Below are 20,471 nucleotides of genomic sequence, written 5' to 3' on the forward strand. Positions count from 1 at the left end.
CTTTGCATCAGGCACAATACCAGACAACCTTAAACAATCATGGGTCCTCCCCTTCTTAAAAAGCAAAACCTGGACCCCTCCATCCAGACCAACTACAGGCCAATCACTACGTTACCATTCCTGCTAGAAATACTAGACAGTGGCTTACCTACAGATCCAAAAATATCTGGAGCTGCATCAACTATTAGGGTTATCAGGTAATATTATCCCCATATACATGATCGCCGTAAATAATATTGCCGGGAAAACGTTGTGGCAATATTATTTGGGTGACCATATATATGGGGACTGGGACAGGGGTTGCGGGGGTGTCCCCCGCATGTTCCATGTAATAATGTCCCCACAAAAAACTGCCATTTTTCGGCGATTTTCTTTTTGCATGGCGATATTTTTGCCGGGACATTATTACATTGGACCCTATTAGGTACCAGACAATCAGGCTTCAGGCCTCAACATGGTCCCGAAACTGCGCTCATCAATCTCAAAACCCAAGCCGATGAGCTGAGAGATCTTGGAAAAACTGCACTACTCCTCCTATTGGATCCCTCAGCGGCATTTGACCTGGTGGACCATGATGTGCTCTGTACCCACCTGGAATCTGCGGCCCACTTTTCCACACATGCCATTGCATGGATCAAGTCATTCTTAAGTGGCAGAACCATGAGGGTTTTCTCTACCTCTGCAGCAGCTGACCCAGTACCCATCACATGTGGCATTCACCAGGGATCCTGTGTCTCTGACCATTTATAACATGATCACGAAGCCCCTGTTTGATGATCTGGACCTTCTGGGTGTCACCTACACAAACTATGCAGATGGCACTCAGATTCTCATCCCACTTTTGGGGGATTACCAACAGGATTTGGCCTTGGTGAACAAGATATACCTCATCATCCAGGCATGGATGGCCCGTCATGGCCTATGCCTGAATGATGACAAAACGGAATTCATCATACTGGGGAACACACAAAATATCAAAAGACTGAACAATGACTACTTGTCATTTGTTATAGATGGCAACACCATCAAAGTAGCAAAAGAGGTAAAAACATTAGGTTTTTACCTCGACTCTTGCCTCACCCTAACAAAGCAGGTGAGTGTGATGGCCTCTAACACCGCATACACCTGTAAGCTGATTAGAGCAGCTAAACCATACTTGTCCACTACCAGCTGCCTCACCCTATCAAGAGCTCTGGTATTCTCCAAATTGGACTATTGCAATGCATTATACATAGGGTCTAATAAACACACACTGCAAAAAATCCAAACCTTGCAGAAAAATGCCCTTAGAGCCACACTAGGAATCCCAAGAAGAGAGCATATATCACATATCAGAAGACAATCTAACTGGCTCTCTACAGCTGACAAAATGAAACTCAAAACAGTATCACTAACTTTCAAAAGCATCAATGACTTAGCCCTCAAATACCTAACAGAAACATTCAAAAGAAGAACTTCTAATAGACCCACCAGAGAAGCATACACCAACCAGCTAGTTGTACCCCCATTTAAATTAAGCACAGCCAGAGGCAACAGCTTCCCTGTCAAAGCAGCCCAATTGTGGAACTCCCTCCCATCTTCCTTAAGGTCTGACCAATCCTATCCACACTTCAGACTCAACTGTATTAAATGGCTCAAAGAAAATGACCTATAACTGACCGACACTAGGACTACTCACACCTGACCCACCTGTTAACCTGCAACTGAACGTACAGCGACATGCTCTTTTAACTCTCAATGTATACTGTGTATACACCCCTGTGTACAAGTACCTGTGTATATAACCATGTTTCTGAGGCTTGTGGAATCTGCTTAGATCACATGCTGTGCATAGGCCGACATCTAGTGGAAGCTGCGGAGTATTAGTTTGTTTTTCGAAACTCGAAAATGGCCGTCGACACAGGGCGTGCCAGTAATACTATCCCTAGTGTGACGTCCACTGTACCCAAGATCCCTCACGCGTCTAGGATCCTCAGATTGTTTTTTTCCGCCATACTGGTCGGAAGCATTTTGCAGAGTCCCCTGGCCTTAGCCATACTTTGCTGAAATTTTAAATAATAATCTATTGACATCCTTCCCCACCCCAACGTCGAACTTCGACACTCGACGCCGGCTGGAAAAGAAATCGACCGTCGGCTGCTGCACGACGGATTTGGGCCTCGGAAGGCCGCTGGCCTCGGCCCGGGCCTGTTAGGCCGCTGGCCTCGGCCCTGCAAGTAGGGAGATTGGGGGGTAGTACATACTCTACACTCTTGGTATATAGGTACACCTTATACATTTCCTACACCTAACAGCCCGCTGCCTCAAGGTGCGTATGGAGGGTACCCCTTTTCAATTCTGCCCCAAGTGCAATCGCAAATACCCTTGGGTCGACAGGCACGCCACGTGCAATCTCTGCTTGCCGAGGGACCACCCCGAAGCGAACTGCAGAGCGTGTAGTAGGTTTAAACCTAAGACACTTAAGGACCGTTCGACGAAGCGTTGGGCCCACCACGCCAGGCAGGCGGCCATGGCAGCGGAGGGCGCCTTCAGCGATGGCAGTGACGCCGTACTGTCGGACTGCGAGGGCATTGCGGCGTCGAAAGACAGCCGAGCGCAGGTCCCCGACCTCGGAAGGTCGTCCGGCAGGGCGGCTATGGGGAAGACCCCCAGCGACACAAGCGCTTCACATACTACACACACTAAGTCCAACCGAGACTCGACGACGTTGAGTTCTCGGAAAGAGGCACAGACAGAACGGTCCGATTCGGTGTCCTCTGGGCGCTCTCGATCAAGAATGCCGCATGACTCCAGGCAATCATCCACTCTTGCCAAGAGTGCCTCGCTCCCTAGGCTAACAGAAGTTCGATCGTCGGAAGACGAAGACGACTTCCACTCCCAGGCCGCGCTCCAGGAGTCGGAGCCCGCAATTAAAGCCAGCGAGGCCCCACGCTCGAAGGACAGGGACACCTCTCCCGATCCTCGACGCCAGGTGTCGAAAAACTCCGGAGCCACTAAGGGACAGGGAAAACATTTTTCTACGCACGGGGAGGGGGGAAAACAGCAGAAGAAACTACCTGTACATTCTTCCACACCTGTGAAACACTCCACCCCCCCCCCTAAACAGACAGACAAGCCCAGGTCTGCTGATAGGTCCACAACCAGCAAAGCTACTCACGATAAATCCCATAGACTTGCTGAGAGAGTCATTCCCAGTTCTAAAAAATGGTCCAGTGAAGACATAGATAGGGTCATGTCAAGAATGTCTTCTTTGGCTGATTTTTATGATAAAATCCAGAACATTTCCTCTCGTATGATCCAAAAGGGGCCACGCCCTCAGGCTCTACTGATCCTATCCCCCCGAGTAAAAAGGCCCGGTTTGAAACTCCGATGAGGTCAGAACCCTTCGAGGTACAACCTTACGCAAGACCATACTCACGGTATCAAGGAGAGGCTTCCTTTTGTGAAGACCAAGAATTTGGGTTGATAGAAGAGCAAACCGGGACGGGCTACTATGGGGATGATGAGGACCAGGAAGAAGATGAGGCTGACCCGGAAACATACAGAGTAGATTCCCCGGTAGAAAACGAAGCCCCGGTTACCGACTCCCCAGTCGATAACCAACCCCTCCTAAATGAGGTTCTCGCTCGCGCAGCAGAACATTTCCACATTGACACCCACGGTGTACAGGAGGAAAGGGACTTCGCAGAAGAGTTAGTGGGAGAAAGGAGGCCTGTTGCCCAGACCATCCCTATCCTTAAATCCATTCAGCGGAGAATAGATCCGTCCCTGGTGAACCCAAACCTCACCAGAGCAGTCAATCCCAGGGTTGAAAAACTTTTCAGGGCGGCACAGTCTGACTCTCTCTATGTAAGAGGACATCTGAAGCCAGACTCCCTAGTTGTCACCAACACTCGTAAGAGGGCTGGGACACCCTTGTCTTCGTCAGAAGCTCCTCCAGACAAGGAGAGCAAATAACTATACGGTTTTGGCAGGAAGGTAGCCTCAACGTCCGCCTATCAAGCAAGGATTGCTAACTCCACCACCCTGTTGGCCAGCTACAACTGCCATCAGTGGGAAGAAGTCGCGGCACTCATAGCCTCTGCTCCTGAACCGTTAAAGGGCCAATTAGCTCGGATTTCCGCAGAGGGTAGCCGTGTCTGGTTGCATTTTGAAAGCAACCTTCAACGCCGCGGACAACGCAGGCAGATTGATAGCGGAGGGCACTGTTATCAAGAGACATGCGTGGTTACGGCAGTCTGGTTTTAAAGCAGAAACCCAGGCATCATTGTTGGACAAACCGGTGCAAACCGATCTGTTGTTTGGTAAGGCGGTCGAAGACGCACTGAAAAATGCTAAGGACGAATACGAGACACTCAAATCCCTTGGCCAGTTAACCAATAAACCCCCTAACCAGAGAGGGAATAGTAATTTTCGTCGCCCACGCGGCCAAAATTCCCAGAGAGGATCTAACTATTCCCAGGGGCAGGGTACACAGTGGAACAACAACCAACAGTCTACCCAGGGTTACGGCAGAGGTAATAGAAGAGGTCGTGGTAAAGGCAGAGGCAGCCCCAGCAAGGGAGGCGGCACGCCTCCACCAAAGCAGTGACGCTTAGTTCAGGGTCCCTTCTCACGCAACCCCAGTAGGGGGACGCATTTCAAACTTCACCCAGGCTTGGGAAGGGATCACATCAGACAGATGGGTGCTGTCAACAGTATCCACAGGATATTGTATAGAGCTACTGCATCGTCCCCGGAACCATCCTCCACGACAAAGAGTACACTCCTTAGAACATCAGAAGATTCTCCTCGAGGAGATCGCCATTCTTCTACAAAAGGACGCGATAGAACTCGTCCCGGGACACCAGGTAAACAAGGGTATTTATTCAACTTACTTCCTTGTGCCAAAGAAAGACTTAACAATGCGCCCAGTATTGGACTTACGGCCTGCCAACAAGTATGTCAAGCCCCAAAGATTTCGTATGACCACGCTACAAGAGGTAATCCCCCTCCTAAAAAAGGGGATTACATGGCAACCTTGGATATGAAAGATGCTTATTTTCATTTTTCCATGTTCCTAGCGCACAGAAAGTACTTGCGCTTCAAGGTGGACAGTCGCCACTACCAATTCAAGGTACTGCCCTTCGGGATAGCTTCAGCACCAAGGGTATTCACCAAGGTACTGGCGGTGGCGGCTGCACACCTACGCAGGGAGGCAATCCCAGTGTACCCTTATCTGGACGACTGGCTCATAACGGGGGAAACCCCAGGAATTTGCAGGACAAACATTCAAAGGACTATCAACCTCCTCCACGAGTTAGGCTTCTCAATCAACGAGAAGAAGTCAAGCCTGGTGCCAAGCACATCAAAACAATTCCTAGGAGCAATCCTGGATACCCAGGAGGGGTTGACCTTTCCTTCAGAAGAAAGAATTCGGAATATACTACTGCAAATTCCGCATTATCAGACCGGTCAACAAATAACGGTACGCAAAGCAATGCGTTTACTGGGCATGATGGCGTCATGCATTTACCTGGCGCGCGCCTGCGCATGCGTCCCATGCAGGAATGGTTGGCGAAACAGTGGTCTCAGGCAAGTGGTCAGTGGGACGATCTAGTGGTCGTTTCGCCAACTCTGGTACAAAGCCTTCACTGGTGGACAAGAGAGAATCTCGCACAGGGGAAACCCTTTTACGATCCCGAAGTACAGGCAGTAGTCAGTACAGATGCATGTCTGACGGGGTGGGGAGTTCACCATCTCCACCACACAGCTCAGGGTCTCTGGTCTCACTCAGTGGCCAAGAACCACATCAACCTGCTAGAGCTTCTGGCAGTATTCAGAGCGCTTCAGGCGTTCGAGCCCCACCTACTAAACCTGTCAGTGCAAATCCGGACGGACAGCACTACAGCCATGTTCTACCTGAACAAGCAAGGAGGGACTCGCTCGCCAAATCTGTCCAAGCTTGCCCAGAAAAATCTGGAGATGGGCACTCAGACGGAACATCTTCCTGTCATCACAACATGTTCCAGGGGAGCTCAATTCCCTAGCGGATGCTCTGAGCAGAGACTCCCTCCCAGAAGAACACGACTGAGAGAAGATATCTTCTCTCAGTGGGGTTTCCCCACTATAGACTTATTCGCCACAAGCGAAAACAGACAATGCCCAGGATTTGCATCCAGGTTCCCCCAACCAGACTCCCAGGGGAACGCCCTGTGGATGAACTGGTCAGGGATGTTTGCGTACGATTTTCCACCAACTCCTCATCAGGAAAGTGGTGAACAAGATGAACAGGGAATCGATGACGCTCGTCCTAGTTGCTCCCATGTGGGCAGGACAACCGTGATTCCCACACCTACGCAGGATGGCGGTGTGCGAGCCCATCAAACTTCCAGCCTGGTACAACCTACTGTCCCAGCACCAAGGTCAAACAGTGCACCAGCATCCCAACTCAATGAACTTGGCAGCATGGCTCCTGAGGTCATAGAGTTTGGACACCTCAATTTGCCACAGAGGTGTATGGACATCCTAAAGGAATCAAGGAAACCAAACACAAGGCACTGTTACTTTGATAAGTGGAAGAGGTTCGTTATCTGGTGCCAGAGTAGACAAATCAACCCAGTTGATTGCACTCCTTCCACTATTGTTACATACATGCTCCACCTGCTAGATGCAGGATTGGTTTTTAACTCACTGAAAGTACACCTGGCAGCCCTCTCGGCTTACACCACTTCCCATAGCAAGGTTTCGTGGTGGAAAGTACCAGTAGTTAAAGCCTTCATGGAAGGAGTAAAGAGACTTCACCCTCCGATTTCAAACCCACCACCAGGGTGGGACCTTAATGTGGTGCTAGCCAAGCTCATGGGCCCCCCTTTCGAACCCATGCATAAAAGCAGTCTCAAACACCTGACTTATAAAACGGCCTTCTTAGTAGCGATTACTTCTATAAGAAGGGTCAGTGAAATTCAGGCTCTGTCAGTGCAGGATCCCTTCTTTACTATCCATAAAGACAAACTGGTTTTACGCACACACCCTAGGTTCTCACCTAAATTTATATCAAAATTCCATGTAAACCAGTCCATCGAGCTTCCAGCTTTCTTCCAGAACCCGCAAAGCTCGGCTGAGGTGAAACTACACACCCTAGATGTGCGTAGCGCGGTCCTCTACTATGTAAATAAAACCAGACCGCTAAGAAAAACAGATCAACTGTTTGTCTCCGTAGCTACAGGCAGAGAGGGGGATCGCGTCTCTAAAGGTGCCATCTCGAAGTGGATTATTAACTGTATCCAGCTGTGTTACTCACTCTCAGAAAAAACTCTGCCTTTTACGCCAAGGGCCCACTCTACTAGTGGCATTGGGGCCACTCTGGCTTTCATTGCAAATGTACTCCTTGACAGCATTTGCAAAGCAGCTACTTGGAGCTCTATTCACACTTTTACTCAGCATTACTGCATTGACACCCATTCCAAGGCAGATACACAAGTGGGACAAGCGGTTCTAAGACACTTATTTGCTCATGACCCTTCTCACATCCCACCTCCTTCTGGTACTGCTCGCTAATCTATGCACAGCATGTGATCTAAGCAGATTCCACAAGCCTCAGAAGGGATACATTACTCACCGTAATCATATTTCTGATGCTTGTATCTGCTTATTCACATGCGTCTGCCCTTCCTCCCCTCTGAGAGAAGGCGCACATTGATGCTTGTAGTCGTATTTATCTTATCTGCTTGGATACTCTGTTCTCACGCTACTCCTCATACTACCTCATGTCAGAAAAAATAAAATCTGAGGGTCCTACACACGTGAGGGATCATGGGTACAGTGGACGTCACACTAGGGATAGTATTACTGGCACGCCTTAGCTCGACCATTTTCGAGTTTCGAAAAACAAACTAATACTCCGCAGCTTCCACTAGATGTCGGCCTATGCACAGCATGTGAATCTAAGCAGATGCAAGCATCAGAAATACGATTACGGTGAGTAATGTATCTCATATTTTAGGGCTTGACTTCACAAGACAAAGGGAACTGGGTTCATGATTATTCTTCCTAATCAATCTTTTTCTCCTGCATGTAAAGCTTACTGTGTTTAAAAAGGTCTAATAAATAATTATATTTTCCTAAAAAATCAAGGGGATCTTGATGGCACACACAGCAGCTTACTATAAGCGGAAAAAACAAACTAGATCCCTCCTGAAACGGGAAATCCTAGCGCTTGAAGGCAAACACAAGAAGGGATGGTCCCCGAAAGTCCATGCAGCCCTCCGTATAGCTCGCAATAAACTAGAAGCACTATATGCCGAGGAGACGGCACAAACCCTGCTGTCTGCCACCCAAGTCCTGACACGGAAGCTGGCAAAAACCAAAACACGTCATTTTATTATAGGTCTTTGAGACTAACCGGGGTTAACCTAATATGGAGAGCAGGACAAAGTGCGGCTAGCACAGGCCCACTTATTGGAGACCATGTTTAGCTCAGGCAGATCAGTCACAGCCCAGAAACAATATATAGCGAAGGCATCCCTACCCCACCTGACCCGGGAAGAGGTGGAGACCCTAGAAGCCCCAATTTGACAGGAGGAGGTGTAGGCAGTAATCAAATCCCTGAAGTCCCGTGCCCCAGGCCCAGATGGTTTCTCCCCCAACTTCTATAAACGTTTTAGCGGTCAGCTGCTTTCTCCCTTAACGTCTCTTTAATTCCTTTTGAGAGGCGGGAACTGTGACCCCCTACATGCAAGCCTCTACTACAATACTAGTGTTAAAGCCCGGCAAGGATCCTAGAAAGAGTTCCGCTTATAGGCCAATCTTGCTCTTGAACATCGATTCCAACATCTACTCTGAGGTTTTGGCGAATCGCCTAGCCCCGCTCCTTCCGCGACTGGTCGATGCCGACCAAACAGGCTTTATCCAGGGTAGGAAAACGGGGGACAACATCAGACGGGCGGTAAACCTAATAGAGTCCACCACTAAGAGCAATGGGAAAATGGCTCTCCTGGCTTTGGATGCAACAAAGGTTTTTGACAAGGTGGACTGGTCCTTCATGCATTTAACTTTAGAAGCCTTTGCTTTGGGCCACCAATTTAGGAAATGAATCGCCAACAACTACTTCTCTCCGAATACTTAGCTCTAGGTTAACCGGGAGTGTTCTCCGCCAATTCCACTTACATGTGGGACGTGGCCTGGATGTACCCTGTCCCCCCCCCCCCCCCTTCTGTTCGCTCTCCTAATGGAGCCATTGGCCCAGCACATATGTAAAAAAACAATGCAATTCAGGGATCAGAAGTTATACACTGATGATCTACTCTTATCCATCGTCAACATCCATCCCTCCATGCAGGCGACCCTACAGGAACTCTGTGCCTTCGGTCGATTAGCCGGATTCAAAATAAATTTTGGGAAATCGGTGGCGCTGGGGGTAGGGCTATCACTTCTCTCCAAACTATTTGCCCTATCCGCTGGGATATGACCTCCATTGAATATTTAGTGGTCCAGCTCACTTCGTCCATGAGGGACCTATATGGGGCCAACTACCTCCTCCCCCCCCGCTCATTAAAGCACTAGAACAGGATCTGGAAAGGTGGGTGGGGCAGGAGATTTCTCTGATGGAATGGATCATGGCAGTCAAGATGAATCTACTCCCTCACTTATTATGCTGCTGTTCATCCCTCCCAGTGGAGGTCCCGAAACATACACTAGACACTAGCTCCAACATAAACTTTTGGGTTTCATATGGCGGGGTAAATAAATCCAGAATCCCAAAGAAGGTGATGATTGGGGGGGGGGTCTTAATCTCCTGAGGTATGCAGAGGCGGCCCAGCTCTCCCATTTATTTACTTGGACAGCCGACGCTCCTGCACCTAGATGGATGGAAATTGAGCAATCCAGGAGTGCTCTTCCCCTCCGCTTTCTACCTTTTAATTTCCCTCACAACATGTAAACCATGGCCGCATTTGCTCTCATTGACAAAAGCTACTTTAAAGGCTTGGGGCGGGATGTTGCAGAGGAAAAAGACCACTAGAGGTATGGGCCCACTCTCCTGTCCTCGGTAACCCTGCCTTCACTCAAGGTACGCATCCGGGGGCATTTAGGCAATGGAAAGAGGGAGGCTTACTCACTCTGGGTCAACTATTTGCGGAAGGCCAACCACGCTCACTTGAAGACTGTAAAAGGGCGTTTCACCTCTTGGAGTTGGATAGGTTCCCATACACTCGAATACGGCATTGGATCACTCACCCTGAAATAAGACAAAGGGCCACCCGGCCCTTGAGCTCACTGGAGCTAACCATCTGGGAGGGGCAAGATAAGGGCGGGATCTCGAAACTATATAGACTTCTTAGGGAGGATCTTCTACCACTTGCCGCCCGGATTACATGACTCGATGGGAAATAAATTTAGGCCATCAGCTGGATGATGTAGCTTGGTCAGAGATTTGGGCTAGGGACCATACCTCACCTAGAGGCATGACAAATAACGAATGTGCGTTAAAATGATTGTTCCGCTGGTATTACCCTGTGGCACAGATTCGCCATTTTCAGGCAATGTTCCCTTCTACCTGCTGGCGGAACTGTGGAGCACATGGCTCGTATTTTCATATGTGGTGGGACTGTCCCCTGATTTGTTCCTTCTGGGAGAACATTGTGCACACTATAAAGGATATCACGACTAGTCCAATCCCGATATGCCCGGAGACTCTGCTCTTCGGGGCCCCATGTGAGGGAATATATCCGTAGTCCGGGGGCCCAGGCACGGTTACTAACACTTGTCCCGGGAGGATAGCTCAGCGGCAACGTGCTTGCCCTTGGAAACAAGACGACACTAAGCAACACAGAAACCTCTGGGTATTAAGCGTGTTATAAATACGCAACTAAGACATATTCCTGTAACAACGCCCAGATGCCCCTTGGCTGTGTGAGCGCTTTAAAAATGCAAATAAGTAAACTTGCTGTTGGCTGCGCCCATTACCATTGCCTGTGCTGTAAAACAGCGGGGGCCCGGATCTGGAACTATGGTGGATTAAGATCTGGGATGTGCTAGTGGCAGAGAAGGTGACGGCCTCAAAATAGGAAATACTCCACCAATTTCAAGCAATCTGGTCGCCATTACTGGACTATGACCTCAAATTCCCGGCCTCATTCAAACCCTGTCTGGCGAATCTGTACTTGGGCCCAGGCGAGAAAGAATAAATGGGATGGACTGGTCTATATAGAGCACAGGGTAGGTCATGGGGGGCGGACATGGGGGAAACTGCGAGGTCTGGACACTCCCAAATGAGTAAGAGGGAGCCGAAGGACTCTGAATGTCTATTGTGCTGTACTCTATTGAATTTGTTTTGTCAACTGCATTTGTTACTCCAGCCGTTTAATAATTAATAAAAAATATAATAAAAAAATATGCATTTTTGATTTGTGTCTTTAAAGTGAGAATTTTTCTGCCGGTGTTGGTTTATTTTGTCTCCAGTGCTAGTGCTGTGCATAGGGGTCCAAAGCATGAAGGTGGTCTGGATCCTGGGGGGCACAGAGTGATTGAATATTGGCAGAACATCTGTGCTCAAGTAAAATTTGATGAAGATAGACCATGGAACATCATAATAACTAGAGATGACATCATTCTGAACATCAAAAGATTAAACTCCTCAAGGGCTCCTGGACCTGACGGCCTGACCAATTTCACACTAAAACAAAATCCTGAGGAATGGGCCGACATGTGTGATGCCTTATTTGAGATCATCTTAAGAGAAAAGGGAATTCCTGCTTCCTGGAAGTGCGCGGTCATAGTTCCAATTTTCAAAAAAGGAATTCGTAGTGATCCCAGGAACTATAGGCCGATTGCCTTACTGGATGTAATTGGAAAGATTTTTGCAACACAGCTTCAAATCCAACTGTTAGCATGGATCAAGATATCTGGCAACTACAATATTAGACAAACCGGCTTTGTAAGGGGTGTCGGCGGCAACCTAAATTTAATAATAATTAACATAATGAAAATGGAGGCAATAAAAAAAAAAAAACAACCCATATATCTAGCCTTCGTGGATCTAGCACATGCTTTTGATGCAGTAAAGCGGGATCTGCTATGGAAAAAGCTAAAAGAGAAAAACTGTCCCGAGGGCCTTATTGGTGTCATCGGAGAACTATACCTGGAAACCAACATAAAAATCAGGCTAGATCGTGGCGGCACCCTGTCAAAACCAATAACCACTGAGCGTGGTGTCAAACAGGGATGCCCTTTAGGAGCAATCCTGTTTAACTTCTTTACACACGATGTGAGACAAGCCATGAGTAAAATCAGATCCTTCCCACCCAGACTGAACGGGACCCCAATAAATTGGATTCTATACGCAGACGATATTGTTCTCTTAGATCTAACCCAAATTAACCTATAGCGAAAATTGCAAGCACTAAGCAAATACACAAGCGAAAACGGTCTCGAAATTACTTTGCAAAGACCGAAATACTAGAACTAAAGAACTTATGCGGCCGAAAAAAAACCGAGAAGTTCCAATGGAAAATTGGTAACGATAAACTCAAGACCGTGGATCAAGCTAGATATCTTGGTATCATGATAAGCTCAAACAGAAACAACGATCCAATAATAAAAGAAATCAACTCTAAATGTAAAAACTTCACCAACCAAGGAATAAGGATTAACAACAAATATGGGAAATTCGGTATTAAACCAGCACTGAAATTCTATAACAATAAGGTTGTCCCGTCCATAATTCATGGAGCCGAGACCTTGTTCGGATGTTCGTACAAAGTATGGGACTCGTGCGACTACAAATTCTGGAAAGGAATTCTAAACCTACCTAATGCAACACCGCTGGCTTGTATTAGGTTTGAGCTGGGTCTAACATCCATAACTGCAAAAATTCTGTGGAACTCACTATCACTATACAGGAAAGTGTATGGAAGAGATAACATTCCGCAATTCCAGATTCTGAATAAAAGTTTCGAGAAAAATTATCAATCGAATCAAGGAACATGGGTGACCAGCTGCAACAATTTGCTAGAAACTCTTGAAACCTCAAATGACACGCTATGGTGGAACCCAGATAAAGTGAAAAGAAAACTCACACATTGCAGCAAAGACAAAAGCACAAGTGTATGATGCTTGTACCACCTGAAGTCAAATCTTATAACACCTTATCTAAATATTTGATCAAATTTTCAGACAGAACCCAAAGGGATTTATTCTTGAGATTCAAACTGAACCAACTTGAAACAAAAGAAATACTAAAACAAAGAAAAAAGAGCAAAGTGAATGACATAAAGTGCAGACTATGTCAAAACACTGATGAAAACTTAAAACATCTAGTGCTTTATTGCCCCGCTCTGCAAGACATGAGACTAAACCTGTTTAGAGCTGAAATTGAAAACAAATCGGCTTGGGATGCGGAACAATGGTGGGCGGCCATATTTGAAGGTGCAAACAACAAAATAACCTTCCCCCTCATCAATTTCCTGAAAATGATATTGGGAACACTACAGAAGGAGTCGAAACTATCCGAGAACGTTGTCACCATTGATCATACCAGCTTAGCCGGAACTTGAGACCCAGATGACTCGGTGACGACGAACTCAAAAATCAATACATGTCTGCCAAATGAACTTGATTTAGCGTACTTTAACGAGCGTAAGAAGATCATGATGCTCGTCATAAAGCAGGGGGAAAAAATCCATGATGTGCTTTTCTGTGTTTTTAGTTTTATGGCTAGCTATTGTACAGGATTTCTTCTTATTTTCTTGTTTTCTTTTTAAAAGTTTGTAACAAACTGAATAAAAACAATAAAATAAATATTGGCAGATAGATGTTGGCTGTTGAAGACTGTTATTGTAATGCACCAGGACTTTACTTTGCCTCTCACACGAAAGAGCGTAGGGTTTGCATGGTTTTGTTAGGGTCTTTGCTGACTTTTAAAATCTGTGAACGGTAGTCCTTCTCATTTTATAGTTTTAGATTTCTAGTGGTTTCTTTTGTTTGGAGGTTTGCATGAAATAGTGCCTTCCTTTAGTTTAGTTTTTTTCCAAGTGGCACGTCTGTTTTCAGTAATCCTAGTTACATTCAGGAGGAATTTCCCAAATCTGCTAAGACCTCTTGAAAGGCTACGGTGTATAAACTGCGGACACTACTTGTCTGGGGGAGATGATATCATCTATCAAAAATTAGTCATGACTGCTGCTCTATGAGAACGAACACAGCAAAAATGGCCTGTTCTTTGGGAAGGTACCCACTCTAGAGTCTGTAGCCACACTTTAGCTCACTGTGCCTTTCACAGATGGGAAATATCCAGTTGCATATCAGTCTTTGTCCTACCCACATGGGCAGTCCAGCACCAAAATGCTATGGCAATTCCCTTCTGAACAAGAGTACCGACAGCAACCACATACACATGTTTGAGCCTTGTTGGGCATCATCAGTGAGGTGGAGCTGTGCAACGTTAGTGGCGGTGATGAGGCATATATCGGCACCATTCATGTCCACCACACAGAGCAGAAGTAGTCAATACATGTTAGCGGTAGGTAAGTCTTGTGTTCTGTTTCGTCATATAGACTGTAAAGTCTGAAGCACATTTGTCTTGGAGGTTTGGCTGTTCTGGTGTAAAGACGACTGGGTTGCAATGCTGTCGCTGTAGGCGGGTGAATGGCCTCAATCTTAAATCTTTTGTAGCAATAAGGCAGGCAAGGTCTGAGGAGAAGGGTTTCTTTGTACAGTGCTAGTGTATGTCCTTGGTAGGAAGGGGTTGAGGGGTGAAAGGTAAGCTCCATATGGATTTGAAAACTAAAGTCAGACATTTGTTGTTGTGCCGGTCCATTAGACCTCCACCCTAGTCTCTGCAGTGGTTTTCATAGATAGTGACAATAGGCTCTTGCTCCCACTAAGTATACAGAGATGCAGCTTTACTTTTAGGCTTATTTTTCTGGGAGCTACAGCGTTTGAAGGTTTAGACTGTGCAGTGCGTGTGTTGGGGCTGGTTCCTAAGTAGTTGAGATTTGACAGATATGATAAAAGTAAGCTACAGCATTATGCTTTTGAAGTAGACTCCAAAATTACAGGTGATGGGGAGTAGAAACTAGAGTTTGGACGAAGGAAGAATTGGAGTATGATGGACGGTCTTGAAGGTTGTCGAGGGAAAGCACATCTTTTCAGTTTTGGCTGTTGGACCACAGGTCTTGGATAGCTATTCAGGATTGTTATGAAGGACTTTTGTTTTTGCTACTTTCCCATCTTTTTCAGTGGGGCCCCAGCGTAATCTGTGGACTGTGTGATCCTGACCACCTTGGAGTGTAGTCTTTTTTAGCCTCACTCACTTTGTTTTTGGGGGATATGGTTTGTCATTGTAGCTACCAGTGCAGGGGAACATTGTCCCTCATTCTTATCTTTGCGTAGCACTACTACCTCCCTTCAGTATAGTACACAGCAGGTATCTGTCCCCAATTTATTTTTAACTTAAGTGCAGTTAAACTCATGCAATTTAAACCCACACATGCTGGTGGCAGTGATACCAGCTTTTAATATGTTTAGGTGCACTCCTGTGCACCTTAACGCTCATTTTACTACATGGTTTCTTTTTGTCTAATATGGTGGTCAAAATGGCTAACAATGTCCTATCTTAATGGCTTTGTTACAAGTATTCCTCCTGTGCAAGTTAGAAAACGGCCATATATGGTCATGCACTTTCGTTGGCTTGGTGCAGAGCCTGAAAAGTGCAGAAGAGCGCTTGGATCTTGATTGGATCGAGTGGGAAGTTGCAGATACCAAAGTATGCATCCAAGCCACTGTAATGTTGCCAGTTCAACTAAGCTGGCTATCTAGGATTGGATAGCCACTTGGGTCATCTAATAAGTGCAAATCAAAGGGGGGTCTGGGAGTCTCTCTACCAGCACGAACACAGCCAATGACCTGTTCTTGGGTGGATGGCTCCTGGGAGAGACTCTACCAAGTCTTTAGCTCACTGTCCCTTTCACAGAGAAGACATTTCCCTGCATATCAGTCTTTGTCCTGCCCAGGGGCAGTCCAGCACCGAAATGCTAGAGACTTGGTAGAGTCTCTCCCAGGGGTTATTCAACCAAGAACAGGTAATTGGGCTCTGTTCATGCTGGTAGAGAGACTCTCAGACCCCCCCTTAGTTTTGCACTTATTGCACGGGAAGTACCCAGAAGTGCCCCTTTGCCCGTGACTCTGCCCGTTGTACTGTTGATGCTGAGCTCCTTAACTGTGTATCACGTCAACGATTAAAAGAAGTTTGTTTTGTGGCGTTGCTACGAGTGTTCTTCGAGCCACGCCCCTTTTAGAGGCAAGTCTTCAAAAACGGACTTGCGCACGCACCACGGGAAGTGCCCCTTTGCTCCACAGTGCCTCAGCGACGAGGCGCTGTGGAGCAATTTGTTTGTACCACCGTTTAATTTTGAGGAGTGGAAGGAAGGTGAGGGTGGGAAAAGAGAGGGTTTAAAATAACTCAACAAAAAAAAAAACATGGGCAAGGTTTCCTACACTCAAGACCGGAATGCCCCTCTGTCTTGCTCCGTTGTCACCGGTTACGACTACTGTTCCCCCGCCTCGGGCCTCGACTAACGTGTACTCAACACCAGTTGGTGGGTCAGGCAGTGGCCGTGTGGTTGGGAAAGCTCATATTCGCTTTTTTGCAAAGGCTCGCTATCAGTTCATAGAGCCAGGAAGCTCCTCAATGACATTTCTGTGCACAATGCTACGTCGGGTGAGGACGGCATGCAGTCGATTGCTAAACCTAACCAGGTACCTCTGAATTATGTGTTTCCGGTATTTAATATGGTGAATTGGGCTGGTTCTTTGCGACCCGGGCAATCACATGTGAATAATGTGTCCTTAACTGATACTGCAATTCTAGATACGTTGCAAATTGCAGACTCAAACCCGACCTTTGTGAATCATTCGGTACATGCCGTGAGTGATGTTGCTATTATTGATTTGGACCCTGATGATTCTGTGTTCTGACAAATGTTTGCCTGAAAATCTTTCTTGTTCACCAGTGATGTTTTCTGAGGTCTCGTATAAATCCTCTAGGTCGGTCAGTGTGTCCAGGCACTTGCAGCAAAGTAGTTCTCATAGGCACTCTTTTGGTACAAATACCAACTTTTCACAGACACAACATTGTGTTATCTGACCCTCTAATACCTTGCAAAATGTTTGTATCTACGGTCACTTGTCAAACACAGTGTAATAATACTGCACGATCACCCCCTTGTACTGTGTTTGCTAATGTAACCAGTGCTGTGGTGAAATCCCTTCCATGTATCAAATCAATTATATATGACAACTCAAATGAGTGTCCTATGTCTTCCCTGGCTCAAGTGCTGTGCCCTAAGGACCCCATTCTGACTTCCTCCTTAAGCAAAACTATGAAGGTATATTCAATTTTTGCTCCTCCTAAGGATGTTCTTGAGCCCTCGCTTAAGCCCTCATTGAATTTATTACCTTCAAAGATGCTTCAAAGTGGTGCGAAAGGTAATAAAACAAATGCACCCAAGCTTATAAAAAACCGACCTGCCTGAAGCATGGGGGAAAGGCTGTCACCAAACAATTCTTCAAGGCGATAACCTTACCGAGAAAAAATAAAACCTTAGCCCTGTTAGCTATAAAAAAGAAATACATTCTTATGAACCAAGCCAAGCAAAAGAAAAATTAGCCTATGGAATTCTGTCCTGTGCAGGCGCTAACTTATCCTCAGCTAGATGATTTAGTGAGAGAGATTTCACAGCCGGTGGAACCTGCCCTTCTGACCAGTAACATGGGTGATCTTAAAATAAAGAGAATTGCAAAGGAAAATGGGGGGGGGGAATTGAATCCGATGCATGATTCGGTAGGGATCAGTCAGCTGATGTGTTGAGACATACAGTGGAAATCCGGAGGGCGGTGGAGGCATACATGGCTGGCTATACTCAGCCGAATTTGGATACATGGGTAAATCCGACACCACCTCCTTTGAATACAGATGCAGGTGGTAAGTCTTTTGATATAAACCGCCCCGTAAATAAAGAGCTCGACCCCTGCCCTATTCCTTCTTATTCTACTCAGTCTACTAAATTGATCTCTCATGCCCGGGTGAATCCGATTGAGAGCAGTGATGGTGCACCTGGTGTCTTGCTGTCTTCTTCTGAGGTCCCTTCATCCTTGTGCAAGAATAAGAAGCTTCCCAATCCCCCAAGTGTGCCTATCCAGCTTACAGATGCCATTTTATCCTTGGTAGGAAAGGCTTTGGAAAATCTGAAAAACGACCAATCCCCTGAATGAAATGCCAGTTAAAGCCTGTATCCCAAGCAAAATTGAGACAATGGGTGGAAGTAAGAGTGTGAGGAAGCACCCGGCCCTGTGTTCTTTAACATTAAGGTGCAGGGCTCCTCCTTGCACCCAATATGATTTGAACCGTAGAGCAGTCATGGCGATCTTCTCTGACATTCAGATGTTGGAGGATATCGCGTCTTCAGATTTGACATTGGTTGAATTTATTGACAAATCCTACCTGAACGCTGTACGATTGTGGATGCAGTCTAGGGTATTCAAAATGTGTTCTGGCAAGCTAAAGGGTCCTTATATAATCTAGGTTATACATTAAGCACTGAGGATGTTGGGTCCACAGTATTGCCCGGTGAGTTGGTTCATGCAACTATTTTAAAGGCTATACCTGTAGAAATTAGAGATTCAAAGAGGGTGGAATTATTGTCTAGGTCATGTGTTTGTGTATGTTCTTCAAAAAAGAAGTAACTAGGCTCTGTTGCCTCTCGACAAATAATCTCACTTTTGAGTTGGAATTCAAGAGGCCATAAACACCTTGTAAACAATGACCAAAACAATCTGAACCAATTTGATATAGTACTTTTACAAGAGACCTGGTTGACCGTTCCTCCTTTTTGGGATGGTCATGAGATCCACCTCAATTCTGCTTCAAAGGTGCAGTTAGGTAGACCTGCTTCAGGTCTACTCATAGCGGTAAAAACGAAGTCTGGGTTGTCTTCCACTTTTTGGGCTGCAACAAACAAGTTTATGTTGTTGATTAAAGTCAGGTTTTCTGGAGTCACTTATGCCATCTTGAATATATACTGGAATGCAGCTAGTGTCACTGAGTGTCTTTTTTATGGATTTGAACTCCCTTCTTGACATGATATTTGAAGATCAGAGTATTGTGTATTTTATTTTGGCTGGTGACTTAAACTTAGACTATTTTTAGAAAAAGGGGAAGCTACCCAGCGAGAGGCTTATGTCTTGGAATGGTCTAGTAAAGCACAGAAATGTATTTCTTTTGAATGGTGCATTTTCTTCCGACTTACCTCCTGCCCCAACGTGGCACAAAGGCAATTCTTCCTCGATTGACTACATCTACGTAAACCCAGCATTGTGGTCCATAATGCAAACTTTTCAAGTTAACTTCAATGAGATGAGCGATCATAATATGTTAGTGCCAAATGGTGTGTTCAAGGAGATTGCAAACCTTCGCAACCAACGCCGACGTGCGGCTGTCTGGTGGTAAATTTGGGTGGTAACCGGTTATGATGGACAGAGGATGCCTTGATACATTTCAATAAGTTAATATCTCAAGCAAATGTGTTTGACAATATAAATATCAATCTGGGGTTGAGTTACAGTGACACAATACATCATTTAGTCAATGTAAAATATTTACTCGGAATCGTAAGAGTCATCTACACACTTTCAACAAATTAGTATATACTAGAAAAAAGTTATATCGAACAGAGCTTAGAAAGCTTTCAATGCTTAATCTCTTCATCCGAGGGGTTCTCACTCTCAAATTACGTACAGCCCATAAAAATTGAATGAAGAGCTATAGTCTGTTCTCTACCAGAGAGATGGTACTGACCTGTTGAAACTCTTGGCAGGGAAAAACATAGCAAAAATGTGGACTGTGATGAATCAAGCACTTAGAGTACATCAATTGGATCTGCAAATTAATTTAGTTGAAACTTAGTGGTGGGTTGAATACTTGGAACATCTGTATTTTCCTCCATCGAAATCTGTGGCCCCTCAAGCTCAGTCACCACCTGAGGAGTTTCATCTCCACTTTGAACGAAGTGTAATCTTAGAGCTAATCAAAACTGCAAGTAATTCACGAGCAGTTGGTCCCGATGGGATATCAAACCATGCTATGAAGGCTGATCCGGAAATATGGCCGTCTATATTATACAACATATTCACGGCGGTAAACCGGGAACAGAAATTGCCGGAAACCTGGACTCAATAAATCATGCTCCCAATATATAAGAAAGGTGACAGTCAATCACCAGAGTTACCGGCCAATTTCTCTTTTGAATGCCCCTGGAAAAATATTTTGCAGGATATTTTTGAGCAGTGGCGGCTGCTATTATAGGGCGGCAAGGTGCCGCCCCCCCCCCAAAAGAAGAAAAGAAAAAAGCAGAGCAAGATTCAGAAGAATCTCTTCTGAATCTTCTGCATTTCCCAACAGCGCGGGGGCACTGTGGCAACAATACTGTGGCAGCCGG

The 20,471-nt window shown here is 46.1% G+C and overlaps 1 protein-coding gene across 4 annotated transcripts in view; it reads left to right on the plus strand.

The window, feature by feature from the left end:
- Nucleotides 1-20,471, plus strand: part of TJAP1 (tight junction associated protein 1) — a 580,368-nt gene that overhangs the window by 523,824 nt on the left and 36,073 nt on the right. The window lies entirely within an intron of this gene.

The sequence above is a fragment of the Ambystoma mexicanum genome, chromosome 4q (assembly GCF_040938575.1).
Source record: "Ambystoma mexicanum isolate Mex_15411 chromosome 4q, UKY_AmexF1_1, whole genome shotgun sequence".
NCBI classification, from domain to species: Eukaryota; Metazoa; Chordata; class Amphibia; order Caudata; family Ambystomatidae; genus Ambystoma; species Ambystoma mexicanum.